Here is a 20702-nt window from a genome sequence, read left to right as displayed (position 1 = left end):
TGACTAGAAGTCCCACATTGGTCTAAATCAACAGAGTTGCATTCCTTTCTGGAGGCCCTAAGGGAGAATTCATTTCCTTGCCTCCTCCAGGCTTTAGTGGCCACCATTCATGGCTCTGTGGCTCTCTTTATCAAGTAAGTTAGCAGCATTCCATCTCTCTAACTTCTCTTCCCTCTCACATCTACCTCTGACCCCAGCAGCAGGTTTTCTACTTTCAAGGATCAATGTAATTAGATCGTCCCCACTCAGACCTCCAGAATATTTTCCTCATTGCAAAGTCCTTAATTTCATTCTATCAGCAAAGGTAACTATGGGTTCTCAGTATCATAGTTTTACGTAAGGTGGGACAGGTTGAGAGGTGGATCATCCTTCTAGCTTAGCCACTGGTATTGTGGCTTTTTAGGGAATTATTTTTATTCTTAGAAGAAGCATGTATAGTTATTTAAGATTAAGTCTGCAACTTATATATGTATGTATACATGCATATAACTGTGTGTGTGTGTGTGTATAATCAAATACAGCAAAATTTTAAGAAAAGTTGAATTCAGGAGGGATGATCGTGGTTGTTTTTTGTTCTATCCTTTCACCTTGTGTGTAGGTTTAAAATTTTTCAAACGAAAGTTGCTATAGAGCTGCTTTAGTCCCCAGACAACTTGGGACATAACTGATTTAAAAGCGATTTTACAAAAAATGGGGACAATTTTAAGAGTGGTTATCTCTTGGGGCACCTGGGTGGCCCAGCTGATTGTCTGACTTCAGCTCAGCTCATGATCTCAAAAATCATGAGTTCGAGCCCTGCATTGGGCTCTGTGATGACAGCTCAGAGCCTGGAGCCTCCTTTCGATTCTGTCTCTCTCTCTCTCTCTTTCTGCCCTTCTCCCACTCTCTCAAAAATAAATAATACATAAAAATTTTTTTTAAAAATGATTATCTCAATAAATATATATAAATAGAGAGCACCTACTAGAATAAAAACAAAGCTGTAATTGGTCTTTAAAAAAAGCAGTCACTCATACTTGCTGGGAAAGAAAAGTATTTGGTAGTTTGAGGGTGACACAGTGACCTTCTTTCTGTCTGTTTAAATAGAATTATAAAGGTAGATAAGTTTTGTCTCAGAGTGAACTTGTCTATTGATGCTCTTCTGTGAAAATGTTTTTCATTGGGACAATATCATGGCCCAGCTGTGGGTGACAAGTCAGCTTCTGACAACACAGTCCTAGCTGTAAGATCAGACCCATTTTTAAAAGTTTGTGACTGCTTCCTTCCCTCCCTCCCTCCCTTCCTTCCTTCCTTCTTTCCCTCCCTCCCTCCTTCCTTCCTTCCTTCCTTCCTTCCTATTCTTCTTGGTTCCTTTCTTCTCTTGCTGTTGTCTCTTACAGTTTAATGGCTTTATTTAGTGTTAGGCTTGGATCACTTTCTCTTTATTTTTTGTGTATGTATTAGAGATTTCTAATTTGTTACATTAGGTTCCTATATAACATCTTATGCATATAGCAGTCTATACTAAGTTGATGGTGGCTGAAGTTTGAACCCATTCTAAAAGCACTAAGTTTTTATTACCTGCCTCCAATGTTTTATGTGTATGTTGTCATATTTCACATCCTTTTTTCTTTTTAAAAATTTTTATTATTTTTTTATTTAATAGTTTATTGTCAAGTTGGTTTTCATATAGCACCCAGTGCTCATCTCAACAAGTGCCCTCCTCCATGCTGATCACCCATTTTCCCATCTCCCCCATCCCCATCAATCCTCAGGTTGTTCTCAGTGTTTAAGAGTCTCTTATGATTTGCCTCCCTTCCCCTCCTTAACTATTTTTCCCCCTCCCTTCCCCCATGGCTCTCTGTTAGGCTTCTCCTGTTTCACATATAAGTTAAAATATATAATATCTGTCCTTTGCTGCCCGGCATTTCACTTAGCATGACACCCTTGAGTTCCATCCATGTTGCTACAAATAATTTCATTCTTTCTCATTGCCATGTAGTATTCCATTGTATAGATAAACCACATCTTCTTGATCCATTCATCAGTCAATGGACATTTAGGCTCTTTCCATGATTTGGCTATTGTTGAAAGTGTTGCTATGAACATTGGGGTACATGTGTCCCTATGTACCCCAATGTGTGATACAGCACTCCTGTATCTCTTGGGTAAATTCCTAGCAGTGCTATTGCTGGGTCATAGGGGAGTTCTTTTGTTAATTTTTGAGGAACCTCCACACTGTTTTCCAGAGCAGCTGCACCAGTGTACATTCTTACCACCAGTGTAGGAATGTGCCCGTTTCCCCACATCCTTGCCAGCATCTATAGTCTCCTGATTTGTTCATCTTAGCCACTCTGACTGGCATGAGGTGGTATCTCAGTGTGGTTTTGATTTGTCTTTCCCTGATGATGAGTGATGCTGAGCATTGTTTCATGTGTCTGTTGGCCATCTGGATGTCCTCTTTGGAGAAGTGTCTGTTCATGTCTTCTGCCCATTTCTTCACTGGATTGTTTTTCAGGTGTGGAGTTTGGTGAGTTCCTTATAGATTTTGGATACTAGCCCTTTATCGGATATGTCATTTGCAACTATCTTTTCCAATTCTTTCGGTTGCCTATTAGTTTTGATTATTTCCTTTGCAGTGCAGAAGCTTATTATCTTGATGAGGTCCCAATAGTTCATTTTTGCTCTTGATTTCCTTGCCTTTGGAGATGTTTTGAGTAAGAAATTCCTGTAGCTGAGGTCGAGGAGGTTTGTTCCTGCTTTTTCCTTTAGGGTTTTGATGGATTCCTGTCTCACATTCAGGTCCTTTTTCCATTTTGAGTTTATTTTTGTGTATGGTGTAAGAAAGTGGTCTAGTTTCATTCTTCTGCATGTTGCTGTCCAATTCTCCCAGCACCATCTGTTAAAGAGGCTGTCTTTTTACCATTGGATACTCTATTTGCTTTGTCAAAGATTAATTGGCCATACACTTTTGGGTCCAATGATGGGTTCTCTATTCTGTTCCATTGGTCTATGTGTATATTTTTGTGCCAATATTTTACATCCTTTTGTGAATCACTTGATTTATTTTTTACTGATTGATTATGTAATTGATATAATTGATATATCTGATTTTATATATAATCGATATATATAAATATATGTGACATATAATTGACTTTACTGGTTTTGTGCTTTAACTCCCATACCACTTTTACATTTCCTTTCATAATTTTGTTACTCCTGATTATTGCCTTCCTTTCCATTCAATGAATTTTCTTTAAAATGTTCTCTAAGACTGGTTTACTGGTGATGAACTCTGGGAAACTGTATCTTTCCTCCTATCCTGAATGATGAACTTTTTGGGTACAGTATTCTTGCCTGCAGGTTTTTTGCATTCAGTACTTTGAATATATCATGCTACTCCCTTCTGGCTTGCAAAGTTTTTGTGATACTGTGTTTTCTTTTACGTGAATGCTCAAAACATAGCCACAAATGAGGTAATTTTAACTCCAGTGGTAAATTTTCAGAATATAGTCCCTAAAAATGATAAATAACCTAAGATAAACATTTCAAGGATAACAAGTATTTACCCTTGAGCATTCATTCAATAAATGTTTTGAAAGTCTAGTAGATGGACAAATTGTAAGTAGCCCTGAAAAAATATGAAGATGAGGAGGGGTGTGGTTGTCTTAAAAAAAACAAAACAGAACAAACAAAATACCCTTTGTTATGCTCCTTCTTTATGTCTCAAAAATAAAGATTATTTTTAAAGGGAAGTGGTGCCTGGTTGGCTCAGATGGTTGCACATCCAACTTCAGCTCAAGTCATGATCTTGCAGTTCAAGAGTTCAAGCCCCACACTGGGCTCTCTCACAGAGCCTGCTTTGGATCCTCAGTCTCCCTCTCTCTGGCCCTTTCCCTGTTCCCTCCCTCCCCCCCCCCTCTCTCTCTCTCAAAAATAAACATTAAAAACAAACAGCCTTTGGTCATATATGTGATAGATATTTTCAACTTACACCATTTATTATAAATAAGGAAAAACTGTCAGCATATTTCCTAACCAAATCTTTGTTCAAAACAGAATTCTGATTGCTCATATATAGTAACTTAATGTTGAGAATATTATCAGGGAAACTTATAGAATTATTTAACTTGGTATGGATAGACATAGACAGCTACATATATGCATAGATAGTGTAAAATTAAAATATCTCCCACAGACTCTTACCAAAGCTACTATACATTGAATTGTCAGTAGAAAGAAATTAATGGCTAATTGTAATTGAAGAAATCAGTGTTCAAGAATATATTTCAAATAGCTGCTCCCCCAAATTCCCAGGGTATTCCTCAAAGATTCATCAGCCGTGTAGTCTTTAGAAATGCTATGCATTCACTTTTGTTATGTGAATGATAGAAAACCAGAAGTCTACCTTGCAGTTGTGGACATTCATGTGTAAAATAAATATTTCTTAGTAAATTTTTTTCTGTTAAGTCATAGCAAAATGTTATGGTGGGAATCACCATTATTATTGCTAGCATCATCAGCCTTTTATATTCAGTAAAAGCAATCTTCTGAAAGAAAACAATTCTCAGGGGAAAATACACCATTTAAATGTGGTATTAACAAAATAACTGATATGCAGAAAGACAGCCCTCTAAGTCATAAGTATGCTTTTTATTATTAGTTGCTCTCTGCAGATGCATTTGACTCAGTATACTTTTATGAGTCGAAAAAACTCCCAATTACCCTGAATGAATGAAAAATTCCTCTTTTTGGTTAATGGTCACTCTGACTCCCAACAGAATCAGGGCATTAAACTTGCTGAAATTCACCTTAATGTAGCTTTCATGACTTTTGTTCATTTTTTGCCTGTTTAGTTTCTTCCTGGTGAGTTTTGAGAGTTCCTTATTGTTCTAGATTCTATTTTCAAGTGATGATGCCTTGGAACTTTTTTCAGTCCTGCCCTCTCTCCGTCTTCCTTTCAGGACCTCTGGAGTGACAGGAGTGGAGATCTTGTGTTAATATCTGCCCCCGAGGCTCTGTTAATTTTTTTAAGTCTATTTTTCCTCTTGTTCCAATGGGTGATTTCTTTTCTTCTCTTTCACAATTCCCTGATTCTTTCCTCTGTCCTCTTTATTCTGCTGTGGAGTCTGTCCGCTGGCTTTTTAATTACAGAAACTGCTTGCGTTCTTCATTCCTACAGTTGCCATTTGGTTCTTCTTTTTCCTTCTGTTTCTTTGCTGAGACTGTTTCTTTTCGGAAACTTGCTTTTTGTTTGTTTCAAAGATGTTTATAATGTTTGTTGAATCCTTCTTAAAACCTCTGGTTTAAACTTTCTGTCACATAATTCTCTATCATCTCAGTGTTTATATTTTTGCCTTTTTATAATCAAACTATGGTCTTCATATTTCTGTATGATACAGTATTGCAAGCATTAAGTTATGAGACTCTGGATTTCACAGAAAACTTTTTCATTTGGCTTTGCCTGATACTGCTGCATCAGAAGGAAGTGAGAGACACTTTATTACTACCAGGAAGGGTGAGAAATCCACCTTTCCGTTCAGCGTGCATGGGACCCGGGAGGGGCTTTCTTTCCCAGGGTAGGGTCGAGTTCTAGCCCCATTCTAGGCCTCTGCTGATAGTTAGCACCCTGGCATGGAGATCGAGGGTTGCTGCCCTTCTACTGGAGTGGGGGCATAGGAGTCCTGGTGCCCAGGGACCTCAGGGCAGAAAGTGTGACCTGGTAGTGAAAGATACGCTCCCCACGTGGTCTCCACAGACAATGTGGAAACAATGTGCTCTTTACTGGCCAGTGGGGATCAAAGTCCAGCTCAAAGCCTGCTCTTCTCCGGCAACGTTGGGAAATCTTGTTACAACCTAGAGACAAAACTTTTTTTTTTTTAATGTTTATTCATTTATTTTTGAGAGGGAGAGCTTGAGCAAGCACACAAGCACTCGGGCTTTCAGTTCAGAGCAGGACAAGGAGCTTGAGCTTGAGATCATGGCCCAAGCCAAAGTCAGCCACTTACCGGAGCCACCGAGGCTCCCCAAGAGACCAACTGTCTTTCTCCTTTGCTGATGTGGGAGAGTTGAAGCCACAGTTCTTTGCTCTGGTGTTTGGCTGGCAAAGAGCAGTTATTTATTGCTTAAAATGTTTCTCTCTGGCTAAGCTGCCCATTCTCTAGTCATTTAGCTAGCGAGAACAGGCTTTTGTTGGAGTTATTTTTGTCTGCCCCATTTGTATTTCCAGGTTGCCACTCTCCCAGCATCCAGTCTGGGATACATGAGACAAAAAGAAAACCCACACTTGAACATCATACTTGGTTTTCTGGGCACAAGAGCTCAAGCTGGCCTGCCTTCTCTCTCTGTTGGAGTCTTTTTATTTTTGTTTTACATATAACGTCTAGGAGCTTTAGTTTCAATTAGTGGGAGGAATATGGAAAAATATATTAAAAAACACAACGACTCTATCTTCCTGGAGATGGAAGTCTGAAAAAGAAATTTACATTTTTCAAACTGATAACTTTTATTTATCATAAATTGTATCAGGAGGACAGTGAGACTGTTTGATTGAAATCCTGAACCTTCAGCATCCAGTTGATTTGGGTAGTTGGCTCTGTTTTCTTTTTAGCTCTGCATTAGAATTCTGCTTGACACAAATAATCAGTTACCATAATATCCTTTCTGGTTCACCTGTGACTCACAGACCATGTCTCACCCACTGCCCTTTTGATAAACAAGGTTGTTTGGGTCACAGTCACATCTATATATTAACATGTTGTATATAGCTCCTTTGAGGTACAATGGGAGAGTTGAGTAGTTGTGACAGAAGCTTTACAGTGTACAACACTGAAAATCATTGCGACCTATGCCTTTGAAGATGTAGGTTGTCAATCCCCATTTTCAGTGTTTCATGTTTTCTTCTCATGAAACTAGAACATTAACCTCTATTTAAAAGATAAATTACTGGGGCGCCTGGGTGGCTCATTCAGGTAAGCGTCCGATTTCGGCTCAGGTCATGATCTCACGGTTTGTGGGTTTAAGCCGCGCATCGAGCTCTGTGCTGACAGCTCAGAGCCTGGAGCCTGTCTTTGGATTTTGTGTCTCCCTCTCTCTCTGCTCCTCCCCTGCTCATGCTGTCTCTCTCTCTCTCTCTCAAAAGTAAATAAAACATTAAAAAACATAAAAAAAGATAAATTACTATATATAGTAATATATTACGATATTATATATAGTATATAGTTATATATTACTATATATAGTAATGTATTATTTTAGTCGGTAAATGAGCTCTTAGTTAATAAACATTTATTAATTGGTGGAAAATGTTTTCAGATTGTTTTTGTTAATTTGACAGATACACTACTGTCACGTAAAAAATAATCTATGTCTCACTTTTGAAACCAGCATTTCCTATTAAAATATGGTGAGTCTAAAGCTTTAAATATGTTTAATTGCTTATACTTGGTAATTTTGGCTGATGACTGTGGTATTCAGACCATCGATTACTCAGTGGAATTTTTCTAACAATATTCAAATAAGTGCAGTTATACCAACGGTGAGAAATATGCCAAAGGTGAGGTGAGGGAAAGCACATGAGAATAATTGCGAAGTTCTTTTCTGTGTTTGGTAAGTGTGAGAAGCTAGAAAACTGTCATGGCCACAAAAGAATGAGGGAGTAGAAGATTGATGGGAGATGAGTTCAGCGAGGTGGCTGTGGACCAGGTCATACAGGACCACATTTGCCTTGGTAAATCTTTAGATTGTACTCTAAGTAATTTGAGCAGCCACTGGGAGGTGTTGGGTGGAGGAATTATATGATTCAGCCAGAGTTTTAAGAGGAACACTTTACCTGATATGTGGAGAAATGGGCTGTAAGAAAAGAAAAGGGGAAGAGGAATACCAGTTAGGGAACTACTGGAGTAGTCAGGCAAGAGAGAATTGTGATTTGGGCTAGGGTCAGGTACAGTGAGAATTTGATTGGCTTTAGTCCTTCATTCCTGAGAGGTAGGCTCAAGTCCTTGGAATTTTCTGAATGATAGAAATGTTTCGTTTTCATGGTAGACTTGATAATTTATGCCAACCAGGTGACTTGTGGTAGACCCTGCATCAATGAAGGTGAGAAGATGACTCAGAATGGTGTCTATTCAGGCTGGAGAGACAACGCTGTGGTTAGAGCATTGAGGCGTTGAGCCACACGTATCAGCCTGACCCCTAAGGAAGAGAGAGCTGTGAAGACTGAGTTCATTCACACGGGCAGCCATTCTGTCAGTCATGTCTATAATGAAACCCCAGTGAAAAAGCTGGACACCAAGGCTTGGACCTAGAGATGTGTGCAGGGAGATTTTATGAAAGGAGAAGAAATGCCCTTGGGCACCCTTTGGTTGGGTTAGGAAGGCTACCATCATTTTTGAAGAGTCATATTTATTTTTGGTATTAGGCATTTTCTTTTAGAAGCAAGACATTATATTTGACAAGTTGTTGATCAAGAACATAAAATAAACATAGCGTATAACACTTAGGTGAATGTAGCAACTTTCTACAATACGGCATATTGATAGTTATACTAAATAAATAGTGGGTAATTACAGTGTGATCCTGCCCACAGGTCTGCACATCATGGTGCCTCAAACTTTCATGGGATATATGTTTGCCTTTATAGAAGATTAAATGAATACTGTGCTTTCCAGTAACTGCATTGTCACTTAAATTTAGAGAATTGGATACACTTCTGACCTGACGATGCCACAGCTTTAAGCAGTTTGTTGTGTATGTGTTGGTCACGAGGAACTACACTCATATGAACTGAGTGGTTAGGCTGGATATTCAGATAAGCATATACAGCTTCAAAGAATCTGTAGATTTTAATTTATACAGAAAAACTATAGACTTCAAAATTTTGACTGAACAATTTCATTTTATTTTTTAAATTTTTTAATGTTTATTTTTGAGAGCGCATGAGCGAGGGAGGAGCAGAGAGAGAGAGAGAGAGAGAGAAGAGAGGAAGACAGAATCCAAAGCAGGCTCCAGGCTCTGAGCTGTCAGCACAGATCCTGACATGGGACCCAAACCCATGAATTGCGAAATCATGACCTGAGCTGAAGTCAGATGCCTGACCCACTGAGCCACTCAGGTGCCCCCTCAATGTCATTTTAAAGTTACTACTGTAATACCGTAAAAGTTAAGAATCATCAATTGAGAGCAGAAGATAGTTTGTGACATCTATTATCTATCTACCTACCTACCTACCTACCCATCCATCCATCCTTCCATTCTAAAAGCCAGGTTAATTAAATCATTGAACTATGTGTGTATATGTAGAATAAAATAGTTTTTGCTGCACTAGACAACTTAGTTACAGGTGATAGAAAGGAATCTGCAATTACTGTTTATAGTACATATTTTTAGTAAAAAATCCTAGCATTTGATGATACCATAACTGTAGCGATGTGAGTAAACTTTAAGCAGCAATAGCTGTTTTTAATAAGAGATTTGTATGTTGCTTTTGGATTTTTTCCAAGCTCTTTCAAAGATTTATATAAAACCAGCCAAATGTTTGATGATTTGTCAGCAACTCTATGTTGCAGAAAATTTAGGATCAGTATACAGAGCTTATCTGATATAAAGGAGCTAAAGGAAAGTGTTCTTTTGCATTATGTTTGATACAAACATTGAAATTAATTGAATGATTCAAATGCATGGAGTTATAGGACGAGTCATTTTTTAAATTATCATCACTCTGGTTTTCAGGTCATAAAAGGACACTGAATTACATCAACTGGAGTCATGCAAGAGGACTGTCCTCATTCTGAATCTGTAAACAGGTATGAGCTCATTGGCCTAACTGGCTAAGATCCCAATGTTATTTAAAAGATATGGAGACTTTCTCAACTATACCAGACGTGGTAGGAAAGTAATTGTGAATATATATATTTAAAAACAGTGCGGCAGTTATTTCAGTTTATCTGTAGATGTTGATTATGGCTACCTGAATCCAGGACTGGTATTCAGTCAACATGTCATACCACATTGACATGGATATAAAAAATGAGACATAATTTCTGGCCCTTAAGAACTGTATGCTGTTCAAATGTAATTTACATGAAATGTGATTTACACAAGACACTGCAGTTGCCAGGCAGTTATGAGATAGCCATCTCTGACCTGAGATCCTAAGTTTAAATTGTTCACAGTAAGTAGAAGTTGAGCTGGCCTTTGAAGGCTATTTCACAGCCGAATATGATAAGGCAATCCACAAAGACAAAGGATCAAGCAAATGCTGCCCATGTTTAGAAGTGGAAAGAGAGATATTTCCCAGGATATTGAATGTGTGTGATAGAGCAGTGAAAATAAGATTGGACTTGGTTGTGGAGGGCATTAAACGCCAAATTGAGAAGTATGGATCCCAAACATTATATTAATATTTTCATTTGGTTCCTGAGTTGCTGCATCTATAAATCAAACTGTAAACTTAGGATCTGGATCAATTGAAAAGTGATGAACTTGCTTATTTGAAAATAGCAGTTGTTCATTACAGGCCCCTTCCTTTGCTTTGACCTGAGAACATTTGCAAAAGCAAACTGATACAGAATTTTAAAACAAGGGCATCTGGGTGGCTCAGTCGGTTAAGCGTCTGACTTGGGCTCAGGTCATGATCTCATGGTTTGTGAGTTTGAACTCTGCGTCGGGTTCTGTGCTGAAGGTGCTGAGCCAGCTTGGGATTCTTTTTCTACCTTTCTCTTTGCCCCTCCCCCATGCATACACATGTGGGCTCTCTGTCTCTCTCTCTCTCTTTCTCTCTCTCTCTGAAAATAAATAAAGAAACTTAAAAAAAGAAACTTAAAACAGTTGCTAAAAAAATTATATAAATATCTTTGAGTCTTCAGTATGAATCTACAAGAGGATTTCTCACTGTTGAACCATCCTCTGAGCTGATTTCTTACTAGGACCCAACAGCAGTACATGGTGGACATTTGTGGTTTGGCTGCCTGGCATCCTTTCGTTTTAGTCCCTCCAGTTTTGCTTTCCTGATTGTAGTGGACATGGCAGAATTAACAATGAAAGCGCCCTGACCTTCCCCGGCCTTGGGAGGGACATACGACTGAAGATGAATCACATTCCCTGATCTTGGAACTGAAATCTTAGCAGAATTGCCACAAACCATGAAATAGAGGCAAATAGTCCACTTTGTGGCACCCTAGCAAAAAGATTCCTTAGTTTCTGTGACTTAGCCTTCAGGATTTGTGCTACTTACTCCCTGTGCACTGGTTCCAGGCTCTTCGTTGTCACTTCATCTCCTCCAAGAAATTCCTCTTTTCCCTGTATGTTTTCCACCAAGAGTTTTTATAGCTTGCAGTTGATGACACTGACTGGCACAGGGCAACTTCTAATAACGGGTAGGAGATTTTAGTGTGACATGCTGTTGTTGATGGCTTATTCTTTGGACCTGTTAGTGTCTTAGAGCAAAAAGAACAATATAATTCATTATCTTAAGCCGGGGTGCATTTGAGAGTAAAAATGGGCATCATTAAAAATGAACCTGTAACAACTGATGTAAGGCAAATCTAGGGCACAAGTCTTGCCCTTTCTTATAATGTGTCTCGTGTCAAAAAAAACTGCAGACCACAAGCTCTGGTTTGCATTTTGGCTTATCTGAAAAACGTTATCAATGATTCTACTCAGTAATAAAATTTGAATTCTGAATTCCCTTTTAAAATTATTGGAAAAACAGAGTCATTTGCAAAATAAAAAAATCTCTGCAGCCTGATTTTCTCCTTAATGGGTCTTAATGACAAGTTATTTGGATGGTCGTTTGCAAATAATCATGTTGTATGTGTACTCTCTGCTGTTGTTGGGAATTGGCATAATTCTAGTAATAAGACTATTTCACATTTGCTTTCTTCACATTATGGTAGGGAAAACCCCCAAAACAGTATCATATCAACATAAATGATTGAACTTTAAAAAGTTGGATGTTTTTTTCATTTGTTAGCTGCTGTGAGGAAAATGGAAATCTATTTCAGACTTTCAAGTAAGATGTGTAAATTTTTCTTTTTATCAAGTTGATCATCTTTTACCACATTCTTATAATTTTAAACTTGATTTAAAGTTGCAGGGCCTAGGTGGCTCAGTTGGTTAAGCATCTGACTTTGGCTCAGGTTTTCATCTCGAGATTTGTGAGTTTGAGCCCTATGTCAGGCTCTGTGCTGACAGCTCTGAGCCTGGAGCCTGCTTTGAATTCTGTGTCTCTCTCCTTCTCTCGGACTCTCCCCCACTCACTCTCTTTCTCTTTTTTTCTCAAAAATAAATAAACATCAAAAAAACTAAAAATAAAATTGATGTAAAGAAAAACATGTAAAAAAATAAAACAGATTTAAAGGTGAACATTCAGAAGAATGTAAATTACTTTTTCCCTCCCCAGGCATCTTGAGAGTGCATTTTGGAGGTATGACATTTGCAACAAAAATGCATTAATCAGAAAAGAATAAGTGGGTAGCACAACTCATAGCTTAATTCCTTAATCTATTAATAGCATTAAGACAATAAAGTAAATCCATTTTCTTTCTATGACCAAAAATCCTGTTCTCCATGAATTTGGACGTATGACTAAATCATTGAATCTTGTTCTGTGAAACAGATGTTAACCAGACAGAGAGGCTCTGGTGACCTGAAAGAGATAATGCAGTATTGGCTTAAGGCCACTAGAGGGTGAAATGAAAAACACAGCCACAGGTCCAAAAATCGAAAGTATTTCTGCGAAACAACACTTCATTTTATCGATATGTGACAATTTATATTTAAAGGTATTATTTGTCTTCATAGAGTTTCTTTATAAGAAGTCATGCTTGCATTTTAAGATAATTCATAAACACAATGATTTGATGACTTGATTTGAGCTAACCAGTTAGAAATTGAGCCCCCCTGTGTCTTTGCTGTGACATTTTGCCATTTATTTTTAAAGTGATTTATTTCAAAACAAACTAAAAGCTAAGACTAATTATTTTCATGTTTTTTTTATGTTTCAGTTATGATTTTTTATACTTAGATACGTCCAGTAGATTTAATTTACACAAATAAACCAACATATTAAAAATACAAAGCTGTTATCCAGGCATAACCACACACTGTGGTAGAACAGAATATAATTCTTGATAAATCCTAAATTCACTTTTTAATAATCACCATGGCTCACTAACTACCTCAGAGTGTCTCCATTTTAGCCATACGTTAGATTTGTCTAGCATTTCCAGCTAGACCTCATTTAGTTCTTTTATTTTTTAACCTTGAAACCACTGTTGGAAAATGTATAATCTTTGGGTATATGTTTCCTCTTTAAATTTTACAAGGGTCAATTTCATATGCTCCTTACTACTATTTTCAATTATGAACATAATGATACTGAAGGCTGACATTATTGAACTAGCCACTGTTGAGAGTCCAGAATGATCCTATTTAATCACAAAAAACTATTTTGATTGTATAAAATGAATTACCTCCTCCACTCCTCAGAACAAGCCAATTAGGTAGATGCTCTCATTATCTTGATTCTGTCGATAAAGAAACTGAGCAACAGGCGGCGCCTGGGCGGCTCAGTCAGTTTAGCATCTGACTTAGTCTCGGGTCATGATCTCACAGTTTATGAGTTCAAGCCCCACATTGGGCTCCATGCTAAAGGTACAGAGCCTGCTTGGGATTCTCTCTCTGTCCCTCTGTCTCCCCTCTGCCCCTATTGTGTGCACACACACGCGCTCGCTCACTCTCTCTTTCTCACTCTCTCAAAATAAATAAGTAAACAAAAAAAAAAAACCCTGAAAAACAGAGGTTTACTAACTTGCTTCATATCTCATTCCAGTAAGGAGTAGGGCAAGGATTTCAACCCAGTTTAACCCCATATACACTAATAGGCTTTCTATTTCAACTATTTGAAGTAATTAAGTTCTGCTACTTGGGAGCAACAGATACTTAAAAGTCATCAAGTTCCCATCTATTTACTGTGCAATTCTAAAGTTTACACCCATTTCTGGTTTTGGTTGTTTAATATTTGTTTCTATATCTTAAGCTCCTATGATCGTAAGTTTAAGTGATATGACCTAAAAATCCTGTTTTCTGAATGATCAAAACAAAATACATTTTCAGTTTCATGTCATGTTTAAATGGTGTATATAATACTGTTGCAGGTTTCAAAAGAACTGACTGACATTTTAAGTCTCAGTTTTCACATCTGCTTTGGTATTCTGTAAAGCTATTATTAGTATATATTTAACTATATAATTAATAGTGATTTAGTAATATTTAGTATTTAATAACTATTATTCTACTTTGATTCCTGGCCTGTATTCCTTTTTATGTAATAATAATAATGATGGCACTGAACAGTGTTCATATGATAACATGATACTGAGGCAGTTTGCTGCTCTGAATAAAAATCACCCATTGGATTAATATCAAAGATGTAGATTCTATTTCTGACACTGCCACAAGTTATATCAAGCAAGTGATAACTTTCTGACCTTCAGTTTCTTTACTTGAAAACTGAAGATAATTCCAAGTATGATAGCCCCATCACAGTTTTCAGAAAAGAAAAAGCGACCATGCTAGATGACATTCTGCACATTAGAAAACATGCCATGCTATGTCTGGTAGCATTGCTATAGTTAGTGTTACCTCAGTCAGAAATAAATAAATAAATACATACATACTTGTTTCTATATATATTTGTTTCTACATATATATGTATATATATACCTCTGTTAACTCAGTCAGAAATAAATATATTTATTTGTTCATATATTTGTGTGTGTGTGTGTGTGTGTGTGTATCAGTTGAAAAAGGAGCGCATGACAGCTTATCCTGAGTGTACAGCATAATCAAAGAATTTAAAAGTTACTAAGTAAGTAAACTCTAGTTAAAATGTCTAAATATGTTTTTGACCAAAAAATAACTAAACAGCTTAAAGTTTAGTTCTGTAGACTGTTAGATTCTGTGAAAGAATGTAAAAGGGGGTAAGGTTTGAAAAAGAGGTTAGATTCAAATTATGGATGGTTTTAGGGTCTAAATAAGTTGTCCTTCATCTAAGAGAAAATTGGACTCAATCAGTGTCTCCCAACAGGATAATGATACAGGACCTGTAATTTAAGAAAATCAGTTTTATGGCAACAGCATTTGTGGCAGACTGTTAGGTAAGACTTGCAAAAAAAAGCCAATTACAGCAGAGTAGGTAATAGATTAAGAATGCCTGCAAGTATTTGCAAAGTATACAACACAGCTTTTAATAATTTGCTTCAATGTTGAGAAAAGTTAATGATCATAGATACATGTAAATAAAACAGGTGAATTTGAATTGTCTTTGAATTTATTGGCAAATAATTTAAGCTAATTTTATTTTTACTTTAAAAAAATTTTTGTAATGTTTTATTTATTTTTAATACAGAGAGAGACAGAGCATGAGAGGGGGAGGGGCAGAGAGAGAAGGAGACACAGAACTGGAAGCAGGCTCCAGGCTCTGAGCTGTCAGCACAGAGCCTGATGCGGGGCTCAAACACAAGGCTTAACTGAGGCTTAACCGACTGGGCCACCCAGGCACCCCTAATTTAAGCTAATTTTAAAAGTGAACTCTCTAGAGCAGTTATGATTTATTAAAAGAGGCTACTAAATTGTAAATAGGTTGGCTAAGGTAACTTCCTCACTCCCATTTTAGTGAATTCCTTTGATGATTTAATTTTGAAAGAAGCACTTACATAATTTTCCATAAGTGAATAATAATGTTTTGACTAAGTCCAAATATTATCCATCTTTTGATAGTTCAGAAATATGATTAACCCTAATTTAAAAATGCAGTAGAGATTAACTCTTTTTTACTCCACTCTAACAAAAGTCTATAATATCAAGAGAGTTTAAAATACGAATATGCGGGGTGCCTGGGTGGCTCAGTTGATTAATCATTTGACTTCAGCTCAGGTCAAGATCTCCCAGTTAGTGAGTTTGAGCCCCACATTGGGCTCTGTGCTGGTGGCTCAGAGCCTGGAGCCTGCTTCGGATTTTGTATCTCCCTCTCTCTGTGCTCCTCCCCTGCTCATGCTCTGTCTCTCTGTCTCTCTCTCAAAAATAAATAAACTTAAAAAAATATGAATATATATGTACAGCTGTCACTTAGTGGTAACCCTGTAGACAGCGTTGTTTATTAGTACTATCATGACATAAAACCCATGAGTGAATCACAGCAACTGCAAAGGGAGTAAGGGTATAAAAATGGAAGCAACTGGCCAAGATTTTCTTAGAAAAAAACAAAGGAACAATATTAAGTATTATCACTTGTATTTATTAATGAAGAAATGATAGAATGGCATGACTGAGGCATCAGAATGCATCACAAAAGCAAAGATGTCACCAGGCCAGCAAGACAGAAGGAGCAAGTCTTTGAATCAAGTACACAGCAATCACAAGACAGAGAACACTGCTTTTGTTTGCAGCTCTGAAGTTGCCAGGATAATGTATGGTGATCATACAGAGACTCACTTTAACTTGGCTAATTCTTCATGAGAAATTCATTTTGGTTTGTTTGTCTCTTCATGAGTGATGAAACTGCATCTAAATTTAGCTGTGCTGTGAAATTGAATCCCACTTATTAAGTAATAAGTGTCATCTATTGGCAAGTTTAGGAATAAGCATGTTAATATACTCAATCTCTATGAGATGAAACATGACAGTTCCACACACTTTTTAAAAAAAGATTAGTTGTTCATACAGATCAGGATGAGTCCATGTATATGTTGGTTTAAATAAAAAATTTTTCTGTTTGCCACTGGTTTCCTAACTATACAATTCAAGTACATTTAAAAGACTTAGACCAGAAGAGATCTTAACAAGCAATAGGATATAATGTTGATGCTAACTTAAGGAAAAATGGCTCTGTCGTAAGAGCTGTTAACTGCTGTGCTCAGACTCTCCACACTATTTCTTCTCATTTAAACATAGAAATGACCAATGTCAGTAAAAATAGTTCTCACTGGTTAACTGGCAGTGGATGAACTTCCAAGTTTCTAGCCAAATATCAAGAACTGGATGGATCATATTATTTCTGTAGCTAATAAGGTAGTGTAGCTTTACAGCCCTAAAGTAAAAGTAGAATCAGAAGCTCATTGGAGTTCATTTGAAACAAAATTCTCATGACTGATGGAAATCAATCATTCTTGGAGTCAAGCTGACTCCACAGAGTCATAAACAAGAGTACCTGTAACAGGAATAAATGATAGGGAAGTTTCCTCATGCAATTCTGAGTGGTTTCATGAGAAGAATTACAATCAACTCTAGAACTTTAGATAGACAGAAGATTGTTATTGTGCTTAAGAATAAATGTAAAAATCAAATTTGTACCTTCTCTGAAGGAACAATTAAAAATAGACAAATGACGCAATCTAAATTGATGCATAGTCTAGTAAAAAGCCTTGTGGTGTCTCTAGGTGCAGAAGAATTCTACTCAGTGTCTCTATGTGCCTAAAAACCTGTTGTCCAGGAAAAAAATTGAGGGCACATGTGGGTTCATATCAAGCTCTAAGCTTTTATGCTAAGTAATGACAAATTTGATTTATTCACTCAATTGACCCATCAAGGAAACCAATTAAAGGAATAAATGGATTTGGGATGGTGGTAACAGTACCCAGCATCACCTATTTGTTGATGACTAGTTCATCACAATTTTTCTGTTTTCCTAGACAATAGGATTTTTTTGAGTGGGCAAAATTATGAAATTCCATTTTGGTCATTTGTTTTTCAGTAGAATTTGCTGGTAATAGCTGAACATAGAAGACTGGAGAGCCTCAGCTCTGAAGCTCACCTTTTCTCTTTCTTTTGCCTGACACATTATTCTCCTCTTCAGTATACATTTTTTTCAAAACTTTCCTCATCCTTGGCAGTAAGGGATTGACAGGCAACAGAAGAGAGGCAACAATATAAATCATTGTTGAGGAAAAAAATTACCTAACAATCGGAAGTCCAGATTCAATCCTGGTATTATAACTAACTAAAGCAAGTTCCTTAGCATGTCTGAATTTTTGTTTCTTCATCTGCAAAAGTAGGAGTTAGAACTCCTGCTCTTTTAGCTCTGTAATTTATTATTCTGAGTCTGTGAGCAAGGCGGAAATAAATCATCATGTATTACTGAAGCAATATTTGTTACAAGAGAATGACAGTGCTTTTGTTTTTGCTTCTTTATAGGAATTAATGTATTCTTTACAAGACATCATAATTCCTGTGTCCAGTTCAGGAGAAAAAGTAGAATATAAACTCCAAAATGTGGTAGACTCTGTGGAGAACTTAAGAAATCCTATTCTGATATACACTCTCTGTTAAAGATGCTTCATTTAACTAAATGTTTGCAAGTAACAGCTCTTTTCCTGGTAGAAATAGCAGTCAAAATCATTTTGTTAAGGCTTGAAGTGCATAGTTGTCATAGATCAAACACTTTATGTCCCAGGAGACTTACTGTGAGCTAAATATTAAACTCTGAGAATAAATCATTGTTTTCATTTAGCTTAGATTGCTGAGGTATACATATGTATCAAGTACTGCAGAGGGTTGGAAATTTTATCATACTTGTGAGCTAACAAGTTGGCCTGCCACAATTGCATGGTCGCTGGCTGACAAAAGACTTGAGTCTTCTGGTCAAAGAGAAGTAACTTATTTTCATGGTATCAGCTGATACTAAAGTATCTGCATTGAAGCTCACATCCCAATCTATGTAGAAAGATTTGAAGAGGGGCTAATGTTACTCACATCTTGAGTGGGTTACATTATGGGAAAGGAATCTTGAGTTTAGGGATAAATCATTTATAATGGACAGCAAGTCTGACTGACCTTTGCACCAAAAGAAGACACTTATTTATACACAAGAGTAAACCAGCTTTTTGCTCCAGAGGGAGACACTATTTTCAACATATAAAATTGTTCCCTATATAAATGTCCTCCAGAAAACAGTCCAGAACAAAATCTATTCAGTTCTTCTATTAGTAAGCTGTACAGAAATCCAAGAGAATTACTCCCAACAGCATGTTGAATCAGCTGTTTAAGAACACCTCATCATTAAGCTAACATTAAAGTAAAAATAATGTATTATATTATAAACTGTTTATATTGTAGACTTCAATCACAATTGGAATTTGGGACAACAGTGAGATGAAAAAAAGGCAACCCAGGGACCCCTGGGTGGCTCAGTTGGTTAAGCATCTGACTTCATCTCAAGTCATGATCTTGTAGTTCATGAGTTTAAGCCCTGTGTTGGACTCTGTGCTGACAGCTCAGAACCTGGAGTCTGCTTTGGATTCCTTGTCTCCTTCTCTCTTCCCCTCCCGAACTCGCACTCTTGTCTCTTTCTCTCCCGCCCAAAAATAAATAAACAATAAATTTTTTAAAAATTAAAGAAAATAAGGCAGACCAGAGTATCATTTAACCCAATAATTGTTTTTTAATTAATTTTATTTTTGCTTAGTTTTTCATCATGATAAATGTTCCTTTAAATCACTAGCACCTATTTCACCCATCCCCCACCCACCTCTCCTCTGATAATCACCAGTTCTCTATACAGAAGAGTCTGTTTTTCAGTTTGCCCCCCCCTTTTTTCTTTATTTCTTAAATTCCACATATGAGTGAGATGATATGATATTTATTTTTCTCTGAATTATTTTGCTTAGCATTATCCTCTAGCTTTATCTATGTCACTGCAAATGGCAAGATTTCATTCTTTTTATGGCTGAGTAATATTCTATTATGTACATATACCCCTTCTTTATTCATCTATCGCTGGACATGTGGGCTGTTTCCATGTCTTGGCTGTTGTCAATAATGAGGCAGTAAAGAGATGGGTGCATGTCTCTTTGAGTTAGTGTTTTTGTATTTTGGTAGTAAATGCCCAATAGGGTGATTACGGATACCATTTTCCACAGTGGCTACCCCAGTAAGCATTTTCACCAACAGTGCAGGAGGGATTCTCTCCCCCCCCACCCCCAATGACACATGTTGTTTTTTGTGTTTTTTTATTTTAGACATTCTGACAGGCATGGTAGTTTTGATTTGCAATTTCCTGATGAGTAATGTTGAGCATCTTTTCCTGTGTCTGATAGTCATCTGAATGTCATCTTTGGAGAACTGTCTATTCATGTCTTCTCCCCACATTTTAATTAGATTATTTGTTTTTTGGGTGCCGAGTTGTATCAGTTCTTTATATATTTTTGATATTAACCTTTTATCAGATATGTCATTTGCAAACCTCTTCTCCCATTCAGTAGGTTGCCTTTAGTTTTGTTGATTAGTTTCCTTTGCTGTGCAGAGACTTTCATTTTGATGAGGTCCCCATAGTTGATTTTTGCTTTGATTTTCTTTGCCTCAGGAAACATATTTAGAAAAGTGTTGCTACGCCCAAGGTCCAAGAAGTTATTGCCTGTGATCTCTCCAAGCACTTTTATGGTTTCAGGTCTCAAATTTAGATCTTTAATCCACTGAGTTTATTTTTATATATGGTGAAAGGAAGTGATCCAGCTTCATTCTTTTGCAGGTAGTTGTCCAGTTTTACCAACACCATTTGTTGAAGAGACTATCTTCTCCCATTGTGTATTCATTCCTCCTATGTTGAAGGTTAGTTGTCATATAACTGAAGTTTTATTTCTGGGCTTTCTTTTCTATTTCATTGATCTATGTGTCTGTTTTTATGCCAGTGCCATACTGTCTTAATTACTACCACTTTGTAATGT

The 20702-nt window shown here is 37.0% G+C and overlaps 1 long non-coding RNA gene across 1 annotated transcript in view; it reads left to right on the top strand.

The window, feature by feature from the left end:
* Positions 1-20702, top strand: part of LOC115306474 — a 196228-nt gene that overhangs the window by 167268 nt on the left and 8258 nt on the right. The window contains exon 2 of the long non-coding RNA XR_003915340.1: positions 9712-9785. This is a non-coding gene — a long non-coding RNA (uncharacterized LOC115306474). The remainder of the gene's footprint in view (positions 1-9711; positions 9786-20702) is intronic.

This window comes from Suricata suricatta, chromosome 2 (genome assembly GCF_006229205.1).
Source record: "Suricata suricatta isolate VVHF042 chromosome 2, meerkat_22Aug2017_6uvM2_HiC, whole genome shotgun sequence".
Taxonomy (NCBI): Eukaryota; Metazoa; Chordata; class Mammalia; order Carnivora; family Herpestidae; genus Suricata; species Suricata suricatta.
This window is presented reverse-complemented; position numbering and strand designations above follow the sequence as displayed.